The sequence below is a fragment of the Bombus pascuorum genome, chromosome 1 (assembly GCF_905332965.1).
Source record: "Bombus pascuorum chromosome 1, iyBomPasc1.1, whole genome shotgun sequence".
Lineage (NCBI taxonomy): Eukaryota > Metazoa > Arthropoda > Insecta > Hymenoptera > Apidae > Bombus > Bombus pascuorum.
The window spans coordinates 28,793,695-28,819,851 of record NC_083488.1 but is presented as its reverse complement, the minus strand read 5'-3'; the positions used below and the strand labels follow the sequence as shown (position 1 = coordinate 28,819,851).

Sequence of the window (26,157 nt, the reverse complement as noted above, 5' to 3'; positions counted from 1 at the left end):
AATATATAATATATAATAAATATATAATATATATATACAATATTTATAAATATTTATATAAATTTATATAAATAGAGGACGCTGACTGGACTGCGGTATAAAACACTCAAAATTAATGAAACGAATGGATTTACGTCAGAATAAGTACAGAGTGTCATTTCAAAATGACATTTGTGTACGATGCAAACATCAGTCCCCGCGATAGTAATACAGATTTCCACGTTGCAGAAACATTTCTAGGAAAGAATTTAACGATGGAAGAGTAAAACTTCGTCACAACGAATTCGTGAATTTTAAATCCTAAGAGACGAAAAGGTGGCACGCAAGATGAACGTAAATGGCAATACACGTCCATCGACCTTTTCCCTCTTTTCTAACCAGCTGAACGTTGCTTCTTCCAATCGACAGAACAATTAAGTGATACTACACGAATTTACATTCGTCGATCCGGTCCGGATAAGTGTATGTCGGCTTCCGTTTTCCCTTCGAAGTAGCAAGATTTTACAACCACGCGAAGGGGAAGATCTGATTGAATTTATTGCTAATAGAAACGGTGGAACAGTGTATGTGTTCGATTAAAGGCAGTTTGAGGCCCCCAGTTGTTCTATAACCGTTTACGGTTTTACGAATGTCAATGGAAGTTCGATGATTCAGTCAACTCTTTTCATCGATAATGTACAAGATATTGCTTTGTGTTTATTGTGTCTAATTAGATTGTGAAGGTTTGCGCACACACGAAAGCTTGTAATGTACGAAAATATAAGGAAAAGAAGAGAATATAAGAATTCGTTCATTTTTTAAAATATGATAACAGAGATGTAATAAATATATGAAATAAATATAAAAATAAAGATATGTGTTTCCATAAACATTCACAATCTGATTATAGTTTAATTTATATAATAGGAAGTTGATCTAGAAAGTAGTTTAGCCGGAGTTATCAATTAGTTAAAACATATCGAACGGTTAAAGTACGTTAGTAGAGAGAAACATCAATCGTCCTATCATCGATACGCGTTTGATTCATCATAGCTATATATAGGAATTAAGAAAAATCTTTAAAATGACACATGCCCTTCAAAACACGTATTCTCTTAGATAGACAAAACCGATCTATACTATTAGCATATTCTTTAAAAGGATACACACAGCGCGTACAGCATCCCATTTAGATGCGAATCGTACCATGACCGTGTCAGCTTCCCGCACTTCATCAAATTTCATCTCTCTAATGTTTTCAAATTTGTCTACCAACATTTTCCATGTTGTGTTTGGTGGGAGCTGTTACAATTATCTTTATGTTTATAAATAAACATACATGTATTAGTTGTCGTGTACAAATTAAGGAAAGTACATACATTTCTTACAAGAATAGTGTCTGACATCGACTGAGAACCATGTGTATTCTGTCCGTTTCCACCTCTTCTTTGACTTTGATTTCCGACAAAATCACAACTTGCACCAAGAACACAATCGTTGTCCACTCTGTTGAATCCACAGTCAAAATCTGTTCCACTGAAGTTAAAACCGCCACAAGCATTGTTTCCACCGAAGCCTACATCATTGTCCATGTTAGATAAGCCTTGCCACGCAAATGAATTGTAGCCTTGTCCACTAGCTAAAGAGGCTTGTGAATTAAACAAACCTCCAATTCCTACGCCGAAATTATTAAAGTTAGAAGCCAACTCATTTATTAACGACGAATTCAGCAAAGAACTTGTGCTTGAAGAGCTGCAGCATTTGAATTTGTCAATGCAGATGTTATAGGTATATAAATATATCATTGTCAGCGTTTCTATCTATCCTATTTTATATATTACATTTATAGTAAGACTCACCTAACTGTGCTGGCACAACATTGTTTAAACCAGCTCTAAAAGGACCAGTAGCTGACGCAAGATCAGAAAAAGGATTCACAACAGGTGGATTATTTGCTTCTATATTAGAAAAAATTCTAGCTACATTCACTAATCTACTACCACCAGCTCCAAGACCCATTCCAATTCCCTTTAATCCTATTTTCGAATTGATATTAATTTTCATTTTTATATGTTTATATAACAAAATAAAATATTTCTTAGGAAATAAAAAGGTACCTTCTGGTAATTTTCGTGGCATGTTTGGTTCAAAAGCTCTGTCAAGTTTCACAGTCATGCGTCTATCATAAAGTTGCTGACTATGAAGCATCGATATAGCTTGTACAGATTCTACTGGATGGTCATATTCTACCGTTGCAAATCCTCGAGATTTTCCATCTTTATCTTTTGCTAATTCAACATTTTGTACTTTACCAGCTAATCTAAACACTTCTAATAATTTCTTTTCATCCACTGCGTAGTCAAGCTAAATATACAAAGTAACAACTTAATAAACTTTCACATACTTACTTTGTGAGCTTAATACAAACTGTATCGCAAGATATACTTACATTTGCCACAAATACTCTAGTACTTAAAGGTCCTGTAATACCTAAACATTTTAAAAACTGAGTACATAGACCATAGGTATTCCCAAATATTCTATCTCCACTACCACTAACACCACCGCCTCCATCACCACCACCTCCACCAGCAGGAGCATTCATATTTTGACGACCATCTTGTAGCCTTGGAGGATCCATAAATCTATCATCACGAACTCTTTCATCGTAACGAGCTGTTGCTAACTGGCCATGTTTGTCCCATTTATCATCAAAGTCCTAAAATACATAAATATTAAATATGTTCTTAACACTGATTACATGGTACCCATCCAAGTTGTAAGGAAGTTGAAAAAATAACAATATACTAACTACCTCATTATTATCATTCCGACGCGGTTGGTCTACAATTTTTATCAAGTCTGAATCTTTAAATTCAACAATATCACAAACTCTTGCTTCGTCATTTTCATCAATAAAAAGTTCAATATGAGCAACATTTCCAACTCCTGTTCCGCATAAATCCTTAGGATCTTCACAACGAAAATCATTGGGAGTGTTTGATACGTAGAATCGTCGATCTGAAGCTGTTCGATCACGATTGTTTCGTACTCTACTATAATCACTGCTTGTATAATTTATGCGATTTTGTCGTTCCGCTCTCCCGTTACGATCGGGTTCTCTACTTCGATCTCTCCACATTATTCTGCACTTGACCCCTAATATTTAACAAGATTATATAGTACTAACGCATGTAAGGAAAACACGTTTTACTGTTGCTTGTTAATATATGTACCTATAAATTTTATTATATGTTTTTCAATATATAATTTGTATAAATTTTAACTAGATTGAGCAATTCAACAAATACTTGCTAAAAACATTTATACTGCTGATACGGTGAAAATGTATTAGCGTCGGTTTGTGTTAATTGTACATGATTCTCCACGTCGACAAAGGATATACAATGAATTATTATAAACATCAATTTTATACTTACTCATCTTGCTTACTCATTGTCAACGCTTTTTTCATTGAATAAACTAAATTATTTAAAGAACATATAAATAGTTTATTTGTTAGAAAGAGTAAAAGACACCGAATAAGCAAACATACGCGACGGTGAAGCATCCTATAAAATAACCGTCCGAGGAAATGCTAAACCATACCGAAAACTACTGTATTTAAAATAAGTTCCTATTTAAAAAGATACGAATAAAGCTATAAGAATCATTTAATTATAATATTTCTATGATTAATACGATGTTACTCTTTTTCGTTGCATGTATAAATTATATTTCATATTTAGAAAATATTACACGATTGTGATTATTAAACATTTGAACATAACTGATTGAGCAGTTTCAAACTCGAGTTATTGTCTTTGGGAAAATTAAAACTCGATTGTACAGGCAATCATAATTCACGTATCAATATTCATATTTAAACTAAATAGATTATTTTTAAATGCTACAAGAATGTTTCTTATTTCATATTCTTATTCCGATAGTTTATTGTTTAAAAAATTATAACGGAAAATTTGAAAAGATAATCTCAATCATTGAAAATAAATTTTCCCTTTGTCATTATCTTGTAAATCTTCTGACGTGCGCAACAATTTTGGGTGGTGGAGGTTCCTGTTTCTATTGTAAAATTTACAAAGAGAAAGGCAGCACAGTGGATACGAAATGCAGTAAGTAACACGTGTCGATTAAAAAATCTTAAAAACAATCAGTGTCCTACACGCAATTGTGATCCTTCCCAAACGATTTGAGCGATACGTCTCATTCGCGCGATCGAAATAAAGTTACAATGTTATTCTTTTTATGTTCCTGGAAAAGTTCGACGATGAAAGAGAAACATCGTATTGGTGGTGAGATATAACGTTCAAACAAACGTATGCAGAGTATAGATCCGTGGGAATTACGAGCATCTTTCTACAAGATTAATCTGTGCTTATCCGCAACGTAAATAGCGTGCCCGGAGAGGCCTGCACGACGAATTTGCATCCACACGATAGCGTCTTTTAAATCGTTTTACTGCTAAGCGAAATATGAATGTTGCGCACGTTACCTTTGAGACCGGGAGCTTTTTTATGATCCAATAACGCGGGGAACAATCGGTATATATTGTTATTGTGGGAACGAGAATTTTCTATCAATGTTTATAGAGAATATAACAACCTACGTGTGGAAACTTTGAAATTGTTGAATTCTTAGATTTAATAATATTTAAGGCTCGCTGTTGGTATAAAGTTTTTATATAATCACATGGATTCCTATATCGTTTAGGTAAAGGATTTTGTATGCCAATTCTGAAGCGACTTTGGAGTAAAATATTTAATACAGAATAAATAATAAATATTGACTTATTTCCTCAAATTTAAAAAAAAGCAGAAGATCCTATATAACGACACCCATGATTATGTTGGTAAAGTTTGCAACAAATGTGAAAATGTACATAGCAGCTACAATATATTTAATGCAACGGTATATCCCACAAAAATTGTGAGAGCATTTAAACGATCAATTATCCAATAGATGTATTAATAAGAATCAATATCTAGTGGAACAATTTTTTTGTGGAATTATTTAATGGAATACTTATTATATGGTGAAGTACATCTCCATGGAACATACTAATGTTTTCTAAATATACATATGTTTGCAAAAAATATCTTCCAACTTCTACGTACATTTTCAGATTCGCCTCAACTTTTATCGATACAACCATGGCAGTCGTGCCTCGTTATAGTGCTAACAGAATTTCAGGATATTTTATATAACACACACAATATATACGCATAAAAGTTTTGTATAGTATGTGTTGAAGTACTTTCGTGAGCTGTACTGTAATTATTCCAATTTTTCTATCGAGAAATAATCCTCGTACAGACGTTCAAACCAATGATTAATATTAGCAACCTACGTTACTAATTTGCACGTTATCGTAGTTAATGCCATCGTTATTAGATATTCAGTTTAACAAATCGGTAGACAATTACTGGTAACTATAAATTACTAGCTACTAAGACGCTCGTTAACCTTATTCCAACCACTTGCCAGCTAAGCAATCCATCTTAAATAACCATAGCCACTTTCTCCGACTAATCCCGAATAAACGAAAGCGATCGATGAAGAGTGCCCCGGCGATCTTTCGAAAGGCAATCCCATTTTACGGATAATAACGCAATTGGATTGCCATTTAACGAGAACATGGAACAGCCAGATCGGTGGTCGATGGACGTTAAGCACGAGCCGCGAACAAGCTAATTCGCCAAGTGGGAAATTATCTTGGGAGTTGTAGCGAATTGTCTGGGACGAAAGGTTGGTAAAAATAATTAAGGCCGCGTGCACACCAGAACCAAAGTATTGCTGATCGCGTGACTCCATCTCCAATCATTACTACCACGAACTGCATCGTTTTACTCGCCGCTCCTATATTCGCGATATATTGGGTGTCACAATTATAATTCATAAAAGATATAACTTAGAAAAAAACGAAGCTGGCACCCCGCTGGGGGTAGCCGCCCACATGCTATATTTATTTTTTATTTTTTTTTTTCTTCACCAACAAGATATAACACTTTACCAAATGTCCATAAGGACAAATTGTAAAATAACCAAAATAAAATAAAAAAAAAAACAATTATAATGGTATGATCGGTAAGTAAATGATTCTACGTGAAAAAATAATTGGAAATTTCTGTGAAGAAATATTATTCCACGTTGTTTACTTATTTTCACATATAGAATAACCTCCTGTCGTTTATGCAGTCTGAAATTAACCAAGTTCAAATATACTTGACAAATTTCCAACTCGATACCAAAGCGTCGTATGAACAAATTTCGTTCCATATTTCCGACTTACTTTTTCATATAGAATTACTTTTTTTTCAACTGTACCATGGTTACTAGGACACCTTGTATATGTCGAATGATCGAGTTCAAAAGGAAATTGCACGAGAAAGAAGCAAAGAGAATAACGATACAAAGAGAGAGAGAGAGAGAGAGAGAGAGGGAAAAATAAAAGGAATGAGAAAACGCGGACCAGGGGAACAATTGCTGTTCATTTATCGGGCAACGTTCAGAAAATATCGTTGCATTATAAAACGGAACGAGAGCCTGTAATAGGACACGCAGTCCAACTAAATAGCACTTCATTGGAACCAAAGCGGGTTGGATCTTTGCACAGCCTGGCACTATTTTATTTTTTGCCCCTACCTTTGGTCTTTTATTCCCCTTTTTTTTCAATACGACATCACCTTTCGCAATCGGTAGCACGAAAAATTGCGGCACGAGCATTGCTTTGTTCGTGACACGCCGATTGCACTTCCTCTTCGTTTAGCGAACCGACGAATAAAAACGTGTTCACCAATTATTCGTTAGTTCAATTATATTACATATTAATTACATAGTGCAAAGGTACGTATCAAATATACATTATACAATAAATACGTAATTGTATTACCAATAATCCAATGAAAAAATAATATAAATGTATGTATAAGTTTGCTTTTGTTACAATAATTAAAACATTCTGTCATTCTAACAAACCTGACTCAACCTCCTCTTGACTGTTGATCATCATGGCGTCCAAACGACGCTATTTTGAATTCCCAGTTATCATTCCGCTATGGTCGAGCAACCTGCACAAAAGAATATCACTAATTTAAAACAAAAATATAGAATTATAATCAAAATGAGATAGAAACAATAATCGACTTCAAATTCTAACTCGGAAGCTAATAACCAAACATACGATCGAGAAAAAAAAAAAACGAAAAAGAATGTCAAATATTATTTAACTTTGTCATAATAATGTATAATAAATTAATAAGCGAACAACTGTTAATAACACAAACCTAATAACAGCGTACGAAGGCAGCGGAATATGAGTGAAGATACTAAGCAATTAATTAATATAACGCGAACAACGAAAATTGACAGATCCTTACGCGACGACTTTCGACACCACAATGACGCTCCCCGCGACCCGTTCGTCTATCAAATGTCCGACCGGTGGGGATGTGTGTTTATATCGCAGGAAGTCGATCGTGTCAAATTAACTAATTTCCGAATGTATGTATACGTGTCTCTATTTACACTGAACGCTAACGAATACTCGAAATGCAATATAACTGATTTTAGAGATTATACTGTGTGTTACCGAAGGCTGAGATATGTGTTCTAGTAATAAACTGTATCACATTTTATAAATACTCGAAAATCTTTGCGACAAATTCGAAATTCCGTGGAAAAACAGTTGCTTGAAGAGTACGATATTGCTACGCGCCAAAAACCGAACTTATAATGGCGTCTTCTTTAGAAACAATAAAAATTACTGATAAAAGTCGCGAGATGGCGATACTATAGAACATTCACGCGGGAAATACAACACAGTATGACTTGCAACCTGTCAAATATTACATATAAATACAATAAAATTAAATAAATCGACTTCAAATTAAATTAAATTAAAAAGTCTATTAAAAAATATTTACTATCGAAGTCAATTAAGGAAACAGTACGAAAGAAGTAGAAAGTCTATTAAGAACATTAATTCTAATCGTTCAGAATTCTATTTAGGATATATGTGGATCAAAACAATGGAGCAATACGTTTAATTTTTTTCGAAACGAAGGAATAACTAAATATATTCGAACTAGTAAAATGAATTCTATAATTTTTTCCAATATCATCTTAGACTTAGATTAAAGAACTTAGTATTCTCAAATATAAAATTATTTATTAATCCAATTGCGTTACATATCAATTATATAATGCAAAGATATTATAAAATAAATTACAATAATCGACTTCAAATTCTAGCACGGAAGCTAATAATACAAACTACCGATAATTCTAATAACCAAATACACGATCGAAGAAAAAGAACGAAAGAGAATTTCAAATACTTACCAATACGTTAGATATTTTATCGTTTTCTCTCTTTCTCACTTTCTTCCTCGCTTTGTTACTGATTATGTCATTCGATGGACAAAGTATATAGTTACTGGCACGTACGAACGATGCACGGGCACGTAGTTAACGTGACCGATGCGAAGTCATAATTTAGGATTAAATTGTTCGACCTTTAGAAGGAACCTTGTTCCAGATTCGAATCTACTGGTTCGATCGATTGGGATGCAATATTAGTTTACTTAAATTATAACTATTCCTATTGATTGATGAAGCTAAATTGCGCTTTTGTACGGATGTAACCGGCGACAAGGGAATTCATAGTGACTTCGATCCGGCCTGAAGAGCATTCATATGTGAATCATTACAAAATTTCTGCCTCAAATAGAATTTAGCAGTTCCAACAAGTAGCAAAAGATTTCATATACTTGTATATCGTGTTACCAGATTTTTCATATCGATGGATAAATATTATTAAAGTATCATTCCCTCGTCGAGATATAAACTCCTGTAAAGATACAACGATAGCTAAAACCATTAAGCATATTTCGATAGATTCGTGCTGGAATCATTAATAAGATCGAAAGACGAATAGTGTTCTGGGTATGTATCAACGACCGTATGTAATATCTACTCAACAAGAAACAAATGGGATGAATATATACACAGACCACAGAAGACGGACAAAGTTACGAAGAGCTTGGTTCTAGGTAGGCGAGACGATATCTGGCAGGCTGCCTCGCATCCTCGCCGGTAAAGTCAGCTTTAGCAGAAGTGTGGCAACGATCTTCTGCTCGAGCCCAGTTCCATTCTGTGCCATGTAGTTGGATTTAATAACGCAAGTTTCGCCGGTCCTGCGTTTCGTACGTCTATAATGTGCCCTCTTCCCCTTTTGCGCTCAGCGGACGTCTTTGCGAATCCAGGAACGACCCAAGTAGCACGTTAAACTAACTAGGATTAATTATTACTTTGTTGGGATTCGAGGTAGCTGCGTTTTGTGTAGGTTATAGCGGGCAACTCGCGGAACGCTGGATGAAAACGCAGTCAGAGAAACAGAGAAGACAAGGTCTATTGTTCTTACGGTTAGTTGTTGTCTCCTTGTATTTTCTATATAGCGACAATAAGGAAAATCGTAAGCTTACATCGAACTAGGAAAGGGAGGTATGTAAGAACAAATCTTGTGCAGTAGTCGCGAAGTTTAAGGGGGATACTTGCTGTTGTTTGGTATGCAACCGCACGTTGCGATTGTATGGTAATCCGTTCGACTAGAGAAGGGCTAATTCAACGAAACAGCGAAACAAACAATCCCGTTGAATCGCTACGAAGATACAAAGCCTTGAACCGGGGTCAAAGTAGTGGAACTCTGTGTACATTGGACAATAGAATTCTCAACTACGAGGGAAGTTCGTGGGAAGATTTTAACAGTATTCGATAGGCGGATTTACTAGAAATTGGAATCTCAAATACTATGTGTATACTGTATGTGGCTTGCGTTTCCAATAAATGTAATAATTACGATTGTATTCTATATTGTATTAGTAATTTTCTTTTTTTCGCTTGGTTTTTTCAATTTACCACAGCAGTTGTGCTTTTCAATTTACTCTTTCGAATATATCTAAATACATATACATGTTACCGATTGGCTCGCTTGATACGACCAATGAAATTGTTATTTGAGAATTTTAAGGCTATAAAAAGAGAATAAAGCGTATTGTTCGTTAACAGCGCCGTGTTTTTCCTCTGGAAACCATGTTAACTCAAACGATTATTTTTCAAACGGTTCGAAAGCAATTCGAAATGGTCACAATCACGGCTGTAATATTAGCATCGGAGAAAAATAATGCGATCAACTGCATATTTAGGTATGAATCTTTTATTTCCTTGTAGCAAGTACAAACAAACAAATATATATATATATTTGTTTTGCCATTTATCGTTTGTTCTCCGTATATTTTTTTGTGTTATTTTTTCGGGAATCGTGTCGGTTTTTGCATAACACCCTGTAAATTATTTGACTAATAAAATGCTTTTAGTCAGGTGCGAGCATAAAATTCAAAACAAATTGTTCACTCACCGTAAACTACCACGAGCGAGTGTACGATTTATTAACAACGATCGTTCGAAGATACAGAGAAAGCGTGTAATATTCGTCAACATCGGAGAAAAGATTAGCACTGGCGTCCATTACGTAATTACAAAATAACGGGACTTCATCCGCTTCTGAAATTTTCTTCGGTACGATATTCAACGAAAGAGTTATGCATTATGCTAATTATCCGGGGCACTTCCTTCATTAATTTTTGAATAATTGATCACAGTGTCAGAAACTTCTTTTCTTTAAAAATACAATGATTACGAAGCAGATGTTGATCAATCATTTATCTTGGTACGGTACGAGATACGAGATGCTTCAGAAATTAAAAAAATTAAATTAAATTCGATATTACTGCGTTATTTCAATGATGAAACGTAGAAATGTAGATTTCTCTAGCTTTGTACAAAATATATAATTTTTATAACCTACACGCTATTAAAACCCAATGAGGACAATTACGGTTTAAGAAATCATTCGTCGATAAATAATCTCAAAATTTATGTTACATTTTTGTAGTTTATAGTTAGTAAAAGGCAGACAAATGTGTATGTTTACTAAGGAAATAACGTTTCTTTCATTATCTCTTATCGTGTTTTAATTACTTAATCAATAGCTACATAATATCTTGTGTATCAATAGCTAAGTGCATTACGTTTCATAATCAACAGCAAGGAAAATTCTTTGATTAAAAGACAGAATAAATACGTCGGTATCCAGTACGTCTATATTCAGTTAGTAAACTGTTGCTAGCAATTACACGCGTTTGCATATGCAAAATTTATTTTTAACTCGGAGAGACGTTTCCGAGAACTTTATGCAATACTCCGCGGTAGACTTGTTTCATCGTCAGTGTACATTTAATAGCGTCATTTTTTGTTACTGTTTGGTGAGATACGAGCAACATAAAAAAGATACGCGGACAAGCGTTTTATATTTATGAAAAAAATTAGAAGAGCGACGAAAAGGAGATGCGATTCAAAATTTTTCTACCGCAATAAACACAACCGCATCTTGCAGATTAATCTCCTGGAATTTTTCCTTGTAACTAAACCTCCACTAAATTTTCGCGCAGAAATGTTGTCTCCCTTCGCAGTTTCATACAAGCATGCTTGTACACATGCCAACAAGGAAAAGCAGTTCGTGCGTAAAAAAAATTGCCTCGCTCGAAATTACTTTCACGCGAAGACACATTCATAACCCTTGTTTCCGTAACCGTTTACGTGAAAATTTTCTTAGAAGTAAATCTTGCAATATTACAGGATGCTGATAAAGTTGCTAGTTTACCATCAGCAATATACCTTAAGGTTAGTTTGATTAAAAAAAAAAAAATGAACCACACAAGATTCTAGTTGTGTGTAATTTGAGAAGCTCGAATTGGATAAACAGTAAAAAGATTAGGAAGAAATTGAAAAACGGATGTATCGATAAATATGGAATATGGAAAAAGTAACAGAGCGATTCTCAATAATACTTTCAAAAATTTTTCTGATATCTGCTGAGACGGTAAAGTGTACGCTATAAGAGTGTCAAGAATGCCATCTAAATTGCCATCTACTTGCGAGAAAATCTGCGATCATGTTTGGGAGCGTTCCATAAAATAAGCGTCCCATTTTAGAAAATCTTCTTTCAAACTGGTCGCACACTCATCGTACGTAAATCCCAAGGAAAAATATATTTGCTTTCGATTGCCACCATCTCCAAACATCGTGTTCGACGTAGGTATAGCAAACGTTTATAAAGAACCGATTAACGGAGCGTAAATAAAGCTGCGAGGTTTATGAAAATTGGTGAACCGAGAAAATTCACGGTGGTTTTTATTCGAAAGAAAGTTTTCTATTGGCTACTATTCGTACAATTTTCATTCTATCGATGTTATTATTCTGCGTAACTCCGTCATATGCTTTCGAGAATATTCGCCTTGGTTCGATAAAAAATGTACGCGCAACAAAGTATTTTCCACGAGCATAAAGACATCTTGACTTTAATAAATCGAATAAACCTTCCTTCGTTCAAATACGAACCTTTCAATTTTTATTTTCATGGAAAAAGCACGTTTCTCCAAAACGGAAGTAAAAATATTACGTTTATGTAGAAAATATAGACGTAAAATTTACGATGGTTTAAAAATTGTACAGATGCCGATACTTGTAATGAAGCATTTTCCAACGACCGATAAGTCGGAACGCTTTTATCCAGATGTGCCATACGCGATGAATTCGATGCTCATTTCATGCGCTCGCAAGAATATTTGATTACAGACAACTCGAGTTCTTATCGTATCGAGAGCACTTATCGCGTTAAAAATACTAATTATCAGGAATTATTAATAAAATTATATATAATGTATATGAGCAGCGTAGAAACCTCCGCTGATTTCTCTCCCCCAATAAGAGCGATAATACAAGTGACACACTTTGTCAACTTTGAAACTTCCTCTTCAACGAATTTAATTAAAGACCATGGCATATCCAAAAGATGGATCCTAATCTGCCCTATCGTCAGCTTGCGCAATATCATGATAAGTCAAAAATTTCACAGAATGAAGATTACCAGAGAGATTACCTTCCTCTTTAAAATCACCTAGCCAACAACGATCGAGTTTCTGAGAATCGTGCGTACCCGTTACCTTGTTCATACGGGTCGTCGTGTACTCGACGCTCTGAAGCGGTTGTAACTCGAGGTGTGACACGATTGACCGAGTGGAAGGAGACACAAGAGAACTTAGGCGGACAATTTCTCATCGTGAGCTTCTTAGCGTCGAAGGGTTTCGTGAAAGACACTCGCGGAACAAGAAGCGTGGGATGAAAATGGCCAGGAAGAATCAAGATAAAACAGGGTTTAGAAAATACGCTGGCGAAGTAATAGCGGCCTCTCGGTCCAACGATGATAAAACACTTTAAACTAGCCTCGACAAGAGCTTCTTCGAGTAATATAAGGTGCGATTACTTCTATATTCCGTGCCAAAAAGATAAAACGTTCCGGAAACGGGCACAGTGTATAGGTGCGCGAGCACTCTTCCGGCTTCTCTACGGCCTAGCCCTTCTCCTATGTCGCCGTCCTCGCTCTACAAGGGGTTGTGCGCGCTCCTTGCTTTCTACATTGGCCTGCTCTAGAGAATAACGTAGCTCTCACGCGCAACCCGTCCGGGGAAGATATATAATCGCGCCTCTGGAAACTTCACGGACCTCCGCAGCCCTTACGACCCGACCTCACTCTCTAGCCGCGGAATTCTGATTTTCATTTTGATTAATACGTTATACGAAACACCCGGCACGACCGAGACAACGCTTCAAACGATATCAAAGCAATTTCGGGTGTGACGCGTCCGAGACCGAGAGCCCGCGATTGTGAAAATAGAGGGCCGATGATTTGGGTCAATAGGAACGAAAGATATACCGATGACAATTGGCTGGTAGTGGTTTGATATGAAACTGATAGAGAAGCTATAGTTCGCGTTAGATCACCCTCCCTGTTTCTTGATGCCAAGCTCTTACGAAATTGGTCTACGAAGAAACGACCCATTCGTATGCTAAAAATTTCCACGAAACTTCGGGGATGGAATTTACGGCGTGATAAAGTTTTTCTGTAAACAACGATGGCATAGTCTTTCTATGTAGTTAAAAGGGGAATGGAAGAATTCTGTGTTTTTGAGTTTGTTCATTCAATAAGGGAAAGATGTCGCCGAAAGCTAAATGTATCGATTCTGTGGCCTGCACAGGCTCCAACACTCGTGGAAACTTATTCTGAATATAGTATATATATATAATACGAAACATTTTGTATGAAATGCCATACGATATAATTATTTTATACGATTATCATGATCACATTGGTAACGTTTGAAACAAACCCGAATTTGTTTTACATTTCATTAACGTCGCAAAATTATTTAAACGGTCAATTATCCTTTGTACTAATCAGTCTCAATATTTAATGAGACTATTTTTAGCATGAATTATATATGTAATTCATGCTATACTAATTTTCTATATGCAAAATTCTAATATGTTTGCAATATACACCTTGCAACTTATTTACATATACGTCTCACGTTCGTTTCAAATTTTGCTACTATAATCATGACAGCCGTGTCTCATTACAGTGGTAGTAACGTTTCAAAAAGTTTTTTCATTATGTATGTAATATATTCATAAAAATTTTCTGCGGGTTTCATGAGTCAATGTAACATTCATCGCTACGTTAAGTCGGTATAAAGGTTTGGTTAAAAAGACATGGTAGTTATCGCTTATAGAGAAATTACAACTGTACAAAAGATGTTCCACACTAGTATCTACTATCTACAGTAGCGGACAAAAGTTTAAGACGATGATTTGTAAACCGGATTACAAACATCTTATACGCATATTGTTCTTCTATTCGGTTTGTCTCTTTGGAATAACGTAGCTGTATGTTTGACCTTCGTAACCTCAGACAGTCAGTTGTTAAATACAAACAATGTAGGAGTTACAACAGTTAGTTACCGCCTAGCACTTGGAAACAGTGGACATTAGTTTAAGACGATCTGTGTAAAACGTGAGTACGAGTACAGTTTTTGAACATTTTGATTCTGGAATGTCAAAATCATTGTTTAGTGTACCTTTTATTGCTTAAAATTCATTTAGGTAGGAACAGACTATGGGTAAATCAAAGAATTTACTTGAAAACGAAAGGGAACAAATCGTAAGGCTGCGAAAGCAAAGTAAAACCTTCACCGAAATAGCAAATATAGTGAACAGGTCAGAAACAGCTTGTAAACAAGCTTGGTATAAATTTTTAAAGACAGGCATGTATTGCGATCAACCGAAAAACGGAAGACCACGGAAAACAACACCGAAAATGGATCGCCGGATTCATCGATTGAGCGAAAAGGATCGTTTTCGTAGTGCAAATAATATTGCTGCGGAGATAAACTATGAAAACGATACACAAATTAGTGCTAGAACTGTTAGGAGAAGATTAGAAGACTTTAACTTAAGAGGACGAAAACCCCAAAAGAAACCACTGCTGAGTTCTAGGAATCGAAAAAGACGACTTGCATTTGCTAAAGCTCATAAGCATTGGACAAGTGAAGATTGGCAAAAGGTATTGTTTTCTGACGAATCGAAATTCAATCGCGTCTGTTCTGACGGGATACGGTACGTTAGACGTCGAATTGGCGAAAGTTTGAAAACACAGTGCGTTTTAAAAACTCTTAAACATGGTGGTGGCAACGTTATGGTGTGGGCGTGTTTTTCTCGAAGCGGCCCTGGTCCGATATGTCGTATCAATGGAATTATGGACCGTTTTCAATACAAGGACATACTCAAGAACACAATGTTACCTTTTGCACGCAACAATATGAGTGATGATTTTATTTTTCAAAATGATAATGATCCGAAGCACACGGCTCGGGTTGTGAAACAGTTTTTTCAAGAAGAAAATATCACCGTGCTGCCGTGGCCGTCGCAATCACCAGACATTAACCCAATCGAGAATTTGTGAAGCATCATAAAAAAGACAGTACAAGGTTATAAACCGAAAAATTTAAATGAACTTTACTCTACGATTGAAACAGCCTGGAATAATATTACGGTAGATTAATATAAAAAATTAATAGATTCTATGCCAAGAAGATGTACCGAAGGGATAAGAAATAACGGATATTGAACAAAATATTGAATTTAAACAAAAATTGTGTATATTTTTTAACCAAAAATTAATATTTTTTGTATAGTCTTAAACTTTTGACCGACGAAATATTATACAGATTTCGTTCCTTTTTTATAACTTAGCTATTGAGCAAAATATCAAAATGAAATTTTTTTTCTAAGTGTACAAACAAATGTACAATTAGTTAATACCAAAAGTAGAACACCGTATTTATATTTTTTATGGAAAGTAAATCAATTATTTATTTCTTCCATTTCGTCTTAAACTTTTGTCCGCTACTGTATGTTTGTAAATAGGACGGCCAGCACTCTGTGACATTATAGAAGAGGCAAAGAAACACATGCTACTGAAATATGTAGGTCGTACGGTTTAGCCAACGCTCCACTTTTCTGAACTTGCTTGACACTTGCAACGATGAAAGACGACGTAATGATATTCGTTGCTCTATTTCCTGGTAAAGAGACGAGGAACGTATCTGTAATGCCCTGCGTTACAGCATGAAACATAGGACAAGAATATTTGCGTTAAAGTCAGAAGAACACCGATTATCGTGACATGTTTAATGTGACGATCTATGCGTACAATGCAGGATTCAAGGAATTTATCATATCAAAGAACACTTGATTTCAAAAGAATCTGCTATGGGATTTAAATGTAAATTTTCCGGTTCATCGTTGTATGTTTTGTAATATTTGCACATATTTCGAAATATGAATTTATTTATATGTATTAGGTTATAACATATGAAATGTTGGATTTTATCACGTTTCTCTCTGTTACGTCATTTCCTGAAATTTTTTGTTTCCCAGCAAATATTTTTATATTTTTCTATAATTTCATATTACCATTTTAAAATTGAGAATTTTCCTTCTCACTGTTTCATTAAAATCTTGTACATACATGAATCGATCTTTCCTTTTTAGAATTCATTGGGGTCTTAAAAATTGGACGTTTTATATATTATAGTAAGCTTATACATTTTATGTAATTGTATATTTCAATGTGAAATATCATGAATTTATGTATATATTTTATAATATGAATCTATGCATGTACTTTTCTTTTTCATCGTTTTTTATTCCCTTACTACGTCATAAAACATTTTTCAATCTTGTTTGAATAGTTATTCTATTAAATAAAGTGTCGGTGTTTCCATTAAAATAACCCTTACAACCATGAAAAATGAAACTTGTCGCAACGTTAGAACCAACACCAAAGAAATATATTTTTCTATCAACGAACCGTGTACAAATATTTCGAATCACATGTACGGTTTGCTTTTTACACTTCGTGGCGTTCCGCTTCCATTTATTTTTTTATAGTTTGCCACGATCGTATAGAGTGTTGGACCGTGTTCGTGTCGCGCGAAACAAACCGTACAACGAATATAAACGTCGATGTACGTGATGACAAAGTCTACGTTGAGTCTGGCTCGCTGATATCACAAATGGTTAGTATGGCTAACCGTACAGCATGTAAAATCGATGAAATATATTTTATTCGTCGCCGTGTATTAAAGAGTTGCTTAATACATTAATGAATTTTTAGTATAACAAAAATACAATTACATTTAATAACTTTGCATTGTGGTTGATACAATGGTACAAAGTAAATGAGTAAAGAATGACTTTAATATTATACACTTCCAGTTAGAAATATTATGACGCTTACTCGTTTCATTTGATAGAAAATTCTAATAGATTTTATTTTAGTTAATATTTTGCATTATAAGATAATATAATTGAAAAGCAATAATAGATTTACAATCGAATAGCCAAGAAATAAAAATAGTGAAAAGCGTTCATTTTTTAATAGATATTTGTAGGTGTCGTAATAATTAAACTGGCCAGTGCATACGACAATGAGAATAAATAAATATTAAAATAAAAATTTACATTGTGGATTTGGTATCTTAAATAATCATACAGATTTACTGTAATTGTCTGGAGATATACAATGTTTCTATGAATAGTCAGCAGGCAATCTCTATACAATTGTATACATTCAGAAATACTCCATGAACAAATACATTAACCTGTCTGTTATTGAAATGGAGAACAAGAGACAGTGTCTATGATTTATGAATATGTACATGTCTACAGCAATTGTCTGTAAGTCTAGACAAGACTTAAGAGCACGGAATAATAGAGCATTGAGAGAGTCGTATGTGACGACTTGATCAAGTGTTGCGTCGTGCAAGAGTAATCTAAAAGTAAAATTTCTCGAAAGAGTCAGACGCGTACGTCTGAACGCGTGCATTTACTACTTTTAGCTAGACGCAACGTTCATAAGCAAAGATCTCCTATCAACAGTAACAGATACTCGTATAATAATACATTAAAGAAACAAGCTTTCTAAAAGATTTGAGAAAGATAAATAATGATAAAGAAGAAAGATAGAAGAATTTCTTAAAAATTATAGTCATCAAAGATATTTTTGGTCGTTGCAACCTTAAGAAACTACTGTCTCTTTAGTCGCAGATAATTTAAACAAAAATGTGGGCTGTTTTTATCACGTTCGTTTTTCCTTTGTGTATAAGAAAACGTCGTATTTTATTCATGGACGTAATAAAACATGGAAAAACAGTATGTTTTGACATTTTAATACGAAAGAAAATTGATTCGATAGAGAAAATACTAATTTCCAATGCTCAGATATCTTACAAATTCGACACGACAATCGCAGGTCTCGCAGAACTAAACGAAACAAACGAGATACAATTTCCACAGGATCTACGACTAAAGAATTAAATATATCGTATTTTATTCATCCACGATGGTGTATAATTTCAGTTTCTCCGATCTACTGATCCTACAGTGGCCTTCTATTGAAAAAGAGAACACCGGTACAAGTTTAATCGGGCTCGCTGTATCGCACAGAGATACACGGCTACATTTAAAGGGGCAGACATTGTTCCAGCAACACCCGCAGATACTTGTCATAAATCATTCGTCGTAAATCCTCGGCGGTTCCTTCCGATTCGTACGGTGGAAAATTCCGACGCGAAACACCGCGAACTCTTGCTTGATACCGACCGTTGAAACGCCACTAACATTATAATTAAATTCTCCGGGGGAATTAAAGCGACTTTAAACGGAACGATGAGAAACGGCACGTAACGGTCGGCTGTTATCAAATTTACACTGCGCGAAGTGCTTACGACATTATATTTCTCTGTCGTTCTCTATCTCTTCCTAGATAACCAGCTCTCCCATCCGTTTCCATTTCTCGCGTAATAATAAGCTTGTTCATTTCAACTTCCTTTAACACTGATAAAATTATACCAGAATGAGAAAGAGAGGAAGATAAGAGAGAAAGATAAGAGAATACAGGTCCTGAAAAGCAAATAGTCGACTCGGCTTTTGCTTGCACGTCGGATGGCGTTACAGTTGCACGACGAAAGATACTTGATTTTCAACAAACTTACGTTTGTTGTTAATTAAAGATCAGTTCTGTAAGATAAATGCACCATATACGCGTATAGACAACAATTCGATATGAAACTCACTGTAAAGGACAATTCTTAAATAAATCGATACAAGAGCTACTAAATTATTTAAAATCCTCTAAATCATATAGTAACCTATAGACTTTTCATTATTTTACGTCGTCAATGAGCCATACAAGCGATTGACATTATAATAAATTATTGAAGAAAAAAAAAAGATACGCGACAAATACAAATATGTAACAGTAGTAACAGCGTTACAGGTACCATCTATCCATGGAACGAGCATTTGTCGGATATTCCGCTCCACGCTGATGAATTTCAATTAATATCCCGGCTATTAATCTGTTCGGCTTTTTCATTTTCACGATCCTCTATTCCCGGCTCTTAACCTCTCTCTTTTCGTAGCAGGAATTAATTTGCGCACGGAAGCTTTCGACATAACCATCATTTTGATCTTTTCCCCGTAATCCCGATATTTCCGCATTATATTCGAAATTTCACAATATCGCTATTTCTGTATATCAGTCGCTATCCATATCCAAGCATGACATGATATTTCTCCTATGAGCGTACGATACGTTTGTATATTCAAGAACGGGAATATGAATAAAATAGCAAAGAACAAAGCAGCGAAAAGACACGAATTTCGAGGAGAAATATATGTGTATATATATATGCGTTATTAAAATATAGGATTGTAAATTCTTGGTTTCTCTGGTTACAAATTCAAGGGAGCTTCGACCCACGTAGTTACCCACAGTTTCGATAGAGACGTTCGATCGCAATATTATTTTCAACGTTACTGGGGGCTTTACAATAACACGAGAGAAGGGTGGAAAGGCAGTTTCGACGCGTTCTGTCTTCTCCCTACCAGGGTTATGTTAAAATAAAACAAAAAAAAGACGGTTTCTACGACAAATCTGTGCAGAGTGTTGCCTACGAGGCGGAAACTATTGATCGTCAATTTCGACGCGTCGCGCCGTCGAGCCATTTCGAAGATGAGGAAATGAAAGATCCTTCCGTTTTCTGAATGGAGCTTCAGAATTCCTCGAGGAACAAGAACACGTCTAACGCGAAGATTCTACCGTGATTAATTCGTATCTCTTGAACACCGAAACGATGAATTAATTCACTGGGCGAATTAACGAATGTCGGAGTTTGCACGGTCCTGCTAATTAGCAATTTCGTCGACAACTGCATCGAGAACAATACAATTTGTTCCTCTCATTAGTACACCACGTATATGGTGCTGCATCGTCTTCGCAAACTACGCTAATATATTTGCTACGTCGACGGATCCATCAAAGTTTACGCCAACAAACTTCATGCGATCACCCGAGTACAAATTGCCATGGATTAACAACGAATGGAGATACAGCTTCTCAGAAAAAGTCATGTAAACCTGACTGTTGTTTGTAAAATATTCCGCAGCAAAAATTCATAGAACTCACAGAATACAATAATATTCAAACACATTATCTTTCACAAATAAACATTCTAATACCAATTTAGAAGACGTTAAAAGAGTAAAATGTACTTTAAAGAAACGTACGTTTTTAATATAGAAACACCTTTTCCTAACATTCGAAAGGACCTAATTATATAAAATTCAACGTCTCCAACCTTTCGATATATCTGTACAGTAACGAGTCGTTCTTAAACCCGCTAAAGAGTTAATCCAGCACTGGAACTCGTAAGTTCAATCACCATACAATTGCAAGCACTTTTCGCGGTCTCTCGAACACTTTGAGAACCGGTACTTGCACGTTATTGTTCGTTCATGCAGCCGAGAAACGGGTCGGTATAAAATATGACTTCACGCTCGGTGAAAAGCCTCGAGAAAGTTCAGATGAAATCCGTCGGAATGAAAGAAGTAAGTAGGAGAAAGAAGGATAAAAGTGTAAAGGGAACAGAAGACGGATCCACGGATATATTGTGCTACTCAGGAGACAGGCGGAAGTTTCGAGAACAATGATTGCTCTGTCACTGAAAGTCGCTAGGAACTCGGTGCGGCACTCTAATTGGAGCTAAACGCGATTTCTGTCACGCCTTGGGGTTAGACTTCGATTAATCGTGCAAAAACTGAGATGTTTTACAGTCCCTCGCGTGTCAACTTCTTTTATGCGATTCTCCGTGTTCAGTGGAAGGGAAAACCGGCCGATCTAACCAGCTAGAGTTCCTTCTTGTTTTCTGCTCGGCCAGCTTTGCTACAGATTTAATTACCGGACGTCGCCTCGACATCCACCGGGAAAATTGAACTGCCACTTTGGGAATTACTACGGGAAACTTCGGTCGTTTTGCAGATGACTATTTCTGACGCCCTCGCGTTCTTCGACGGCTTTTGTGTAGCGTATGTATATATTTGTATTTTGAATGTTATTTTATTATTTGAATAAGTGTAAATTTCGTATGGTAGAGATGAGGTGACGTAAAACGATATTGAAAACAGGCAGGAATATGAAGAAACGACACATTTTATAAAATCGAGCTTCAATCTTACGTAGTACCATTTTATTATTTTATTTAATATACTGGAAATATCTAGAAATCCATAAAATTTGAACAATAATAAAATTAGATTTTCATTGATTTAAATGTCTAAAAATCACAACTCGTTAAAATTGTAAAACGACAGAAATAAACTTTCGGTCGACGGTTTTAGATTGTGAACTTGGATGCTGTACATTTTTTAAACGTTTCAATCTCATTTTATTAAAATATGCAATTTTATTATTTTATCGAAGTTACAACTCAGTAAGGTTGAATAATATATCATATTGTATCATGAAGTAACATCATGCACCTAAAATAACGTTACTGAATATAGAACATCCGCCTCGAATTCACTTTTCATTTAGTAACCACGATTCCCAAATTATCTCAATCAAAGTAATAAGATTAAACTGTCTCCTACCCGAAATTTGCTATTTAACCGTCTTTTCTTCGTCCCAGCGAACATGGCGTGTCACTCAAACAAGGAACGACTTGTCATTTGTCAGAGGAAACCTAATTACAAAATCGTGTAACGACTGCCAACGAAATAGATTGACAGTTTGTTCAGCATAATACAAGCTATTTCTCCAGTAATTTCACTTTTACTGTCAAGCCAGCGAGTAATCGCTAGACGAGCTAATAGCTTTCGTTTTTGCGATTGTCTCATAAAAGTTTTTGCTCGGATGTTAAACCAACTGCATTCAAAATACACATTTCTGGCACGATAAAATCATCGAACGATGCTAATGTGCGGTGCATGCTTAATGGAGAAAATATAATATCTGCATATATCTGCATATGTCATGTCGCGAACAGTTTACTGGCATTTGATTATTTTCTCTTTGCGAATAGATGTCACAAAATTAATTCTCAAACAGCAGAGGCTTCTAAAGACAATAACAAGGATCCTTATGGGTATACCGTAACTTCTCGAAGTTATATCATTTTCTGCATATTAAAATCTTTTCTGCGGTTTTCACGAGCTGTTTAACCAGATGCAAGACTACATTACGCTTCATAGTCGTAACTTTCCAGCATAAGATGAATTTAATATTTGTCGATGCGGTTAAGGAAGTTCGTTCATTCAACAGAATACGGTATACTTTGTTAGTTACGCGTAAATAGAGTTAGAAACAGGCGCTAAGAACTTTGGAAAATTCGTTTCTATTTGACGATAAGCGAAGAAAGGGGCGTTTTAGCATGAAACGTTTCCAAGGTGTGAAAGAAAAAGCCGGGAACTGATGTTAGAGTTCGAGAGAGCGAGCAAAAGACAGCAAGTGAGAATCACAAATTACTGATAAAGGCTGGGTTCATTCTCAGTAACATTGTTACGTTTCCTTTCTCTTTCTCTTCAGCTTTGTTGCCAGCGTCTTTTAGCTGGCTGAGTTTGTAAAGGCTCGTCTTATCAGCGGACTTGCTCATCTTCTAGTCGTTAGGCATTCTTCCCCGTTTCTAACCGCGCGTTCCTTTTGTCCTGTGCGGCTCTTCGGGCTTGTTACGGGCCAAGTGAAATCGGGACACCACCAGTGTATAAAGCATTAGCATATACGGCGTCCTTTTAACGCGCGTATTATCCCAGTACTCTCGCGTGAAAAATATGACCTGACAGTTTTGAACAGCCAGCAATTTCCTGTATACGCGTAATGCGAACACTTCGCTACTGCGTCTAATCACATTAATTTGTATAGCTAATATAACTTTATTTTATAATACAATGATGCTTAAATGCTTAATTGCCGTTATAATTACCCGATCGTGTTTCGCTTGAATCATAAACTTTACACGATCACTTCGCGAACTACACGATCATTAATTTTCCATTCAGAAACTTTCCAACCGGCAGCGGAAACTTTTGACCGATGCACACGAATGCGAATGCTCCCGCGTCTGGAAAATTAATACTTTCATGCAACAGAAGGCCTTCCTCTCGTGTTGAATTGCAAGGGGTCCGGCATAACAGAACAAGTACGCTCGTAGAATGACAGTTTGCGTTGTCCTTTAGGAATATGCCCAACAAAAGTACGCGAATGTCTTGGCACGCGATGGGAAGAATCACGAGATTCCAAGCTTTCAAGCATTCTGCAGGACGTCTCTCTGATTAGGTATGCACCCACGTAACTGCCCCTCGAGCATTTTGCGACAGGATCACCTCTCTATACGTGTCGTCCAGGTCTCAAAGAGTCGTCGTTTTAAAACTGGAAAAAGGCCACGCGCCAGACAACCGACAATATACCCTTTCCCTTTTCGTTTACTTTTGATTGAACTCGTCTGTATTGCATGGCAGTATACATATGTGTCTACTCTGTACTCTGCTTTCTCTCTCTCTCTCTCTTTCTCTCTCTCTCTTGTGGTCTCTTTGTTTGCTTGTTCAACATACTGTTGAATCTATCGGCCGCGAGAATATTTTTGTTTCGAGAGAAGCTTGAAAAAGACTATGAAAAAGTTTGTCTGTTGCTCTAATATAAATAAAATTGAATTCTGGTATATTGTGTATATGCATGTACAGAGTGCCCCATATGTATAAGGTTTACAATTGACAAAGGGATGATTCTATGTGAAAAAATAAATTGTTAATATACAATAAAGTTTTTGTTATGACGCTTGGTTCTCAATAAAATCGAATTTGAAAATTTTGACTAAAATAGTCGCGGAATAATTAGCAGCAGATTATTCTATAGGCGAGAATAAGTAGAAACTAATTGGCAAATTTTCACGTTCGAGTTTCTCGAAACCGAGGCGTCATAGGACAAACACGTTATTCGATATTTTTGATTTATTCTTTCACGCACAATAGCCACCTATGTGATATCACAATTACAGGAATATCCTGTATACTCACATTCGTGATTTTCAAGAAGAGGAGAAAAACTTGACGTGAAAGTTACGTTGAGAAGACCCGAGGAAAAGGTGCTCGAGTATAAAGCAAATGCACGACTGTTTGTAGCCATTTGAAGATTCATCGCAAACTTTACCGGAGGCCACAATAATTTTAATAAATCGCGGCTGGTTTCAATCTGAAACTGAAATTACTATCTCGATGAGACTTTCCCGTGCTCAAAGAGGACACCGAGGATCGATAAAATCGTCCGATTCTCCGGTAGTAAACGGGCGAATTAAAGGAGCAGGGAAATAGAGAAAGTACTCGCTCGTATTCTCCGAATGTTTCGAACTTTATGAAACTTCCAAAGGGATGAAAAATTCAGCTCATCTGACACACTTTATCGATAGTTGAACGCTCTGCTTTCTTTTCCTGGCATCTAATAGATCGGAATAATTGCATTTAAGCTAACGAATGTTTTAACGTGCGAGTTTAATTATCAGAGTGGGCGAAAAAAATGATATTCGGTTACGTAACAGGTTCGTACGTCTCTCGATATTACATTTTGTGGAATATTATAGAAATATTGCTCTTATCAATTGCAGGAATCTCTTTAATGTACTGGAACATTTTGATAAACCGATGAAAACCTTGGAATAATTGAGAAGAAAGTTAATCCATTTACAGAGGATAATAGAACAAAACACTGAACACATTGTTCAATCGTGTACACACGACTAAACAGATCTTACATAGAAGTAATTGTTATTTCTCCATAGAAATACGATATAACCTAATAATCATCCGTAAAAGATTGTTTATCTATACAAATATTCATCAAAGGAAGTTCTACTGTAACGACACATCTTCGTATATTTCACGAACAAAGATTACGTATCATGCCCTTTCAAAATTGAGGCTACATTCAATCTTCTGATTCGATAAAAGCAGGACGAGCAAATTTCAATTTCCTGAAAACCGCTCTCCCTATATAGGGGATCTCCTTCTATTTCCATATGCGACACCGAAGCTTTTGACTCAAGAGGAAGCCCATTCTCCAGAAAGAGATCTCTTGTTACCTTTTTTTTTATATCCTTCACGATACTTACTATTTTAATAATATATTTTCCCTTTATTACGGCTTCGTCTAAAATGTACGATTTCTGAGAAATTTGTAGCGTAGATACAAGTACGTATAGAAATACGAGAACGAACAGAGGAGTCACATCGTAGAGTGGAAAACTTATAATCTAGACCTGTTTGTTGTTCTTGAAGTTATGGAAGCTCGATTAGAGATGAAACGCTGATATT

At 35.7% G+C, this 26,157-nt stretch overlaps 1 protein-coding gene and 1 pseudogene across 4 annotated transcripts in view; one reads left to right on the top strand and one right to left on the bottom strand.

Annotated features, from left to right (window-relative positions):
- LOC132915996 (lachesin-like) overlaps positions 1–26,157 on the top strand; it is a 480,024-nt gene that overhangs the window by 411,618 nt on the left and 42,249 nt on the right. The gene's annotated exons all lie outside the window — the stretch shown is intronic.
- LOC132916066 (heterogeneous nuclear ribonucleoprotein M-like) lies at positions 103–3,559 on the bottom strand (annotated as a pseudogene).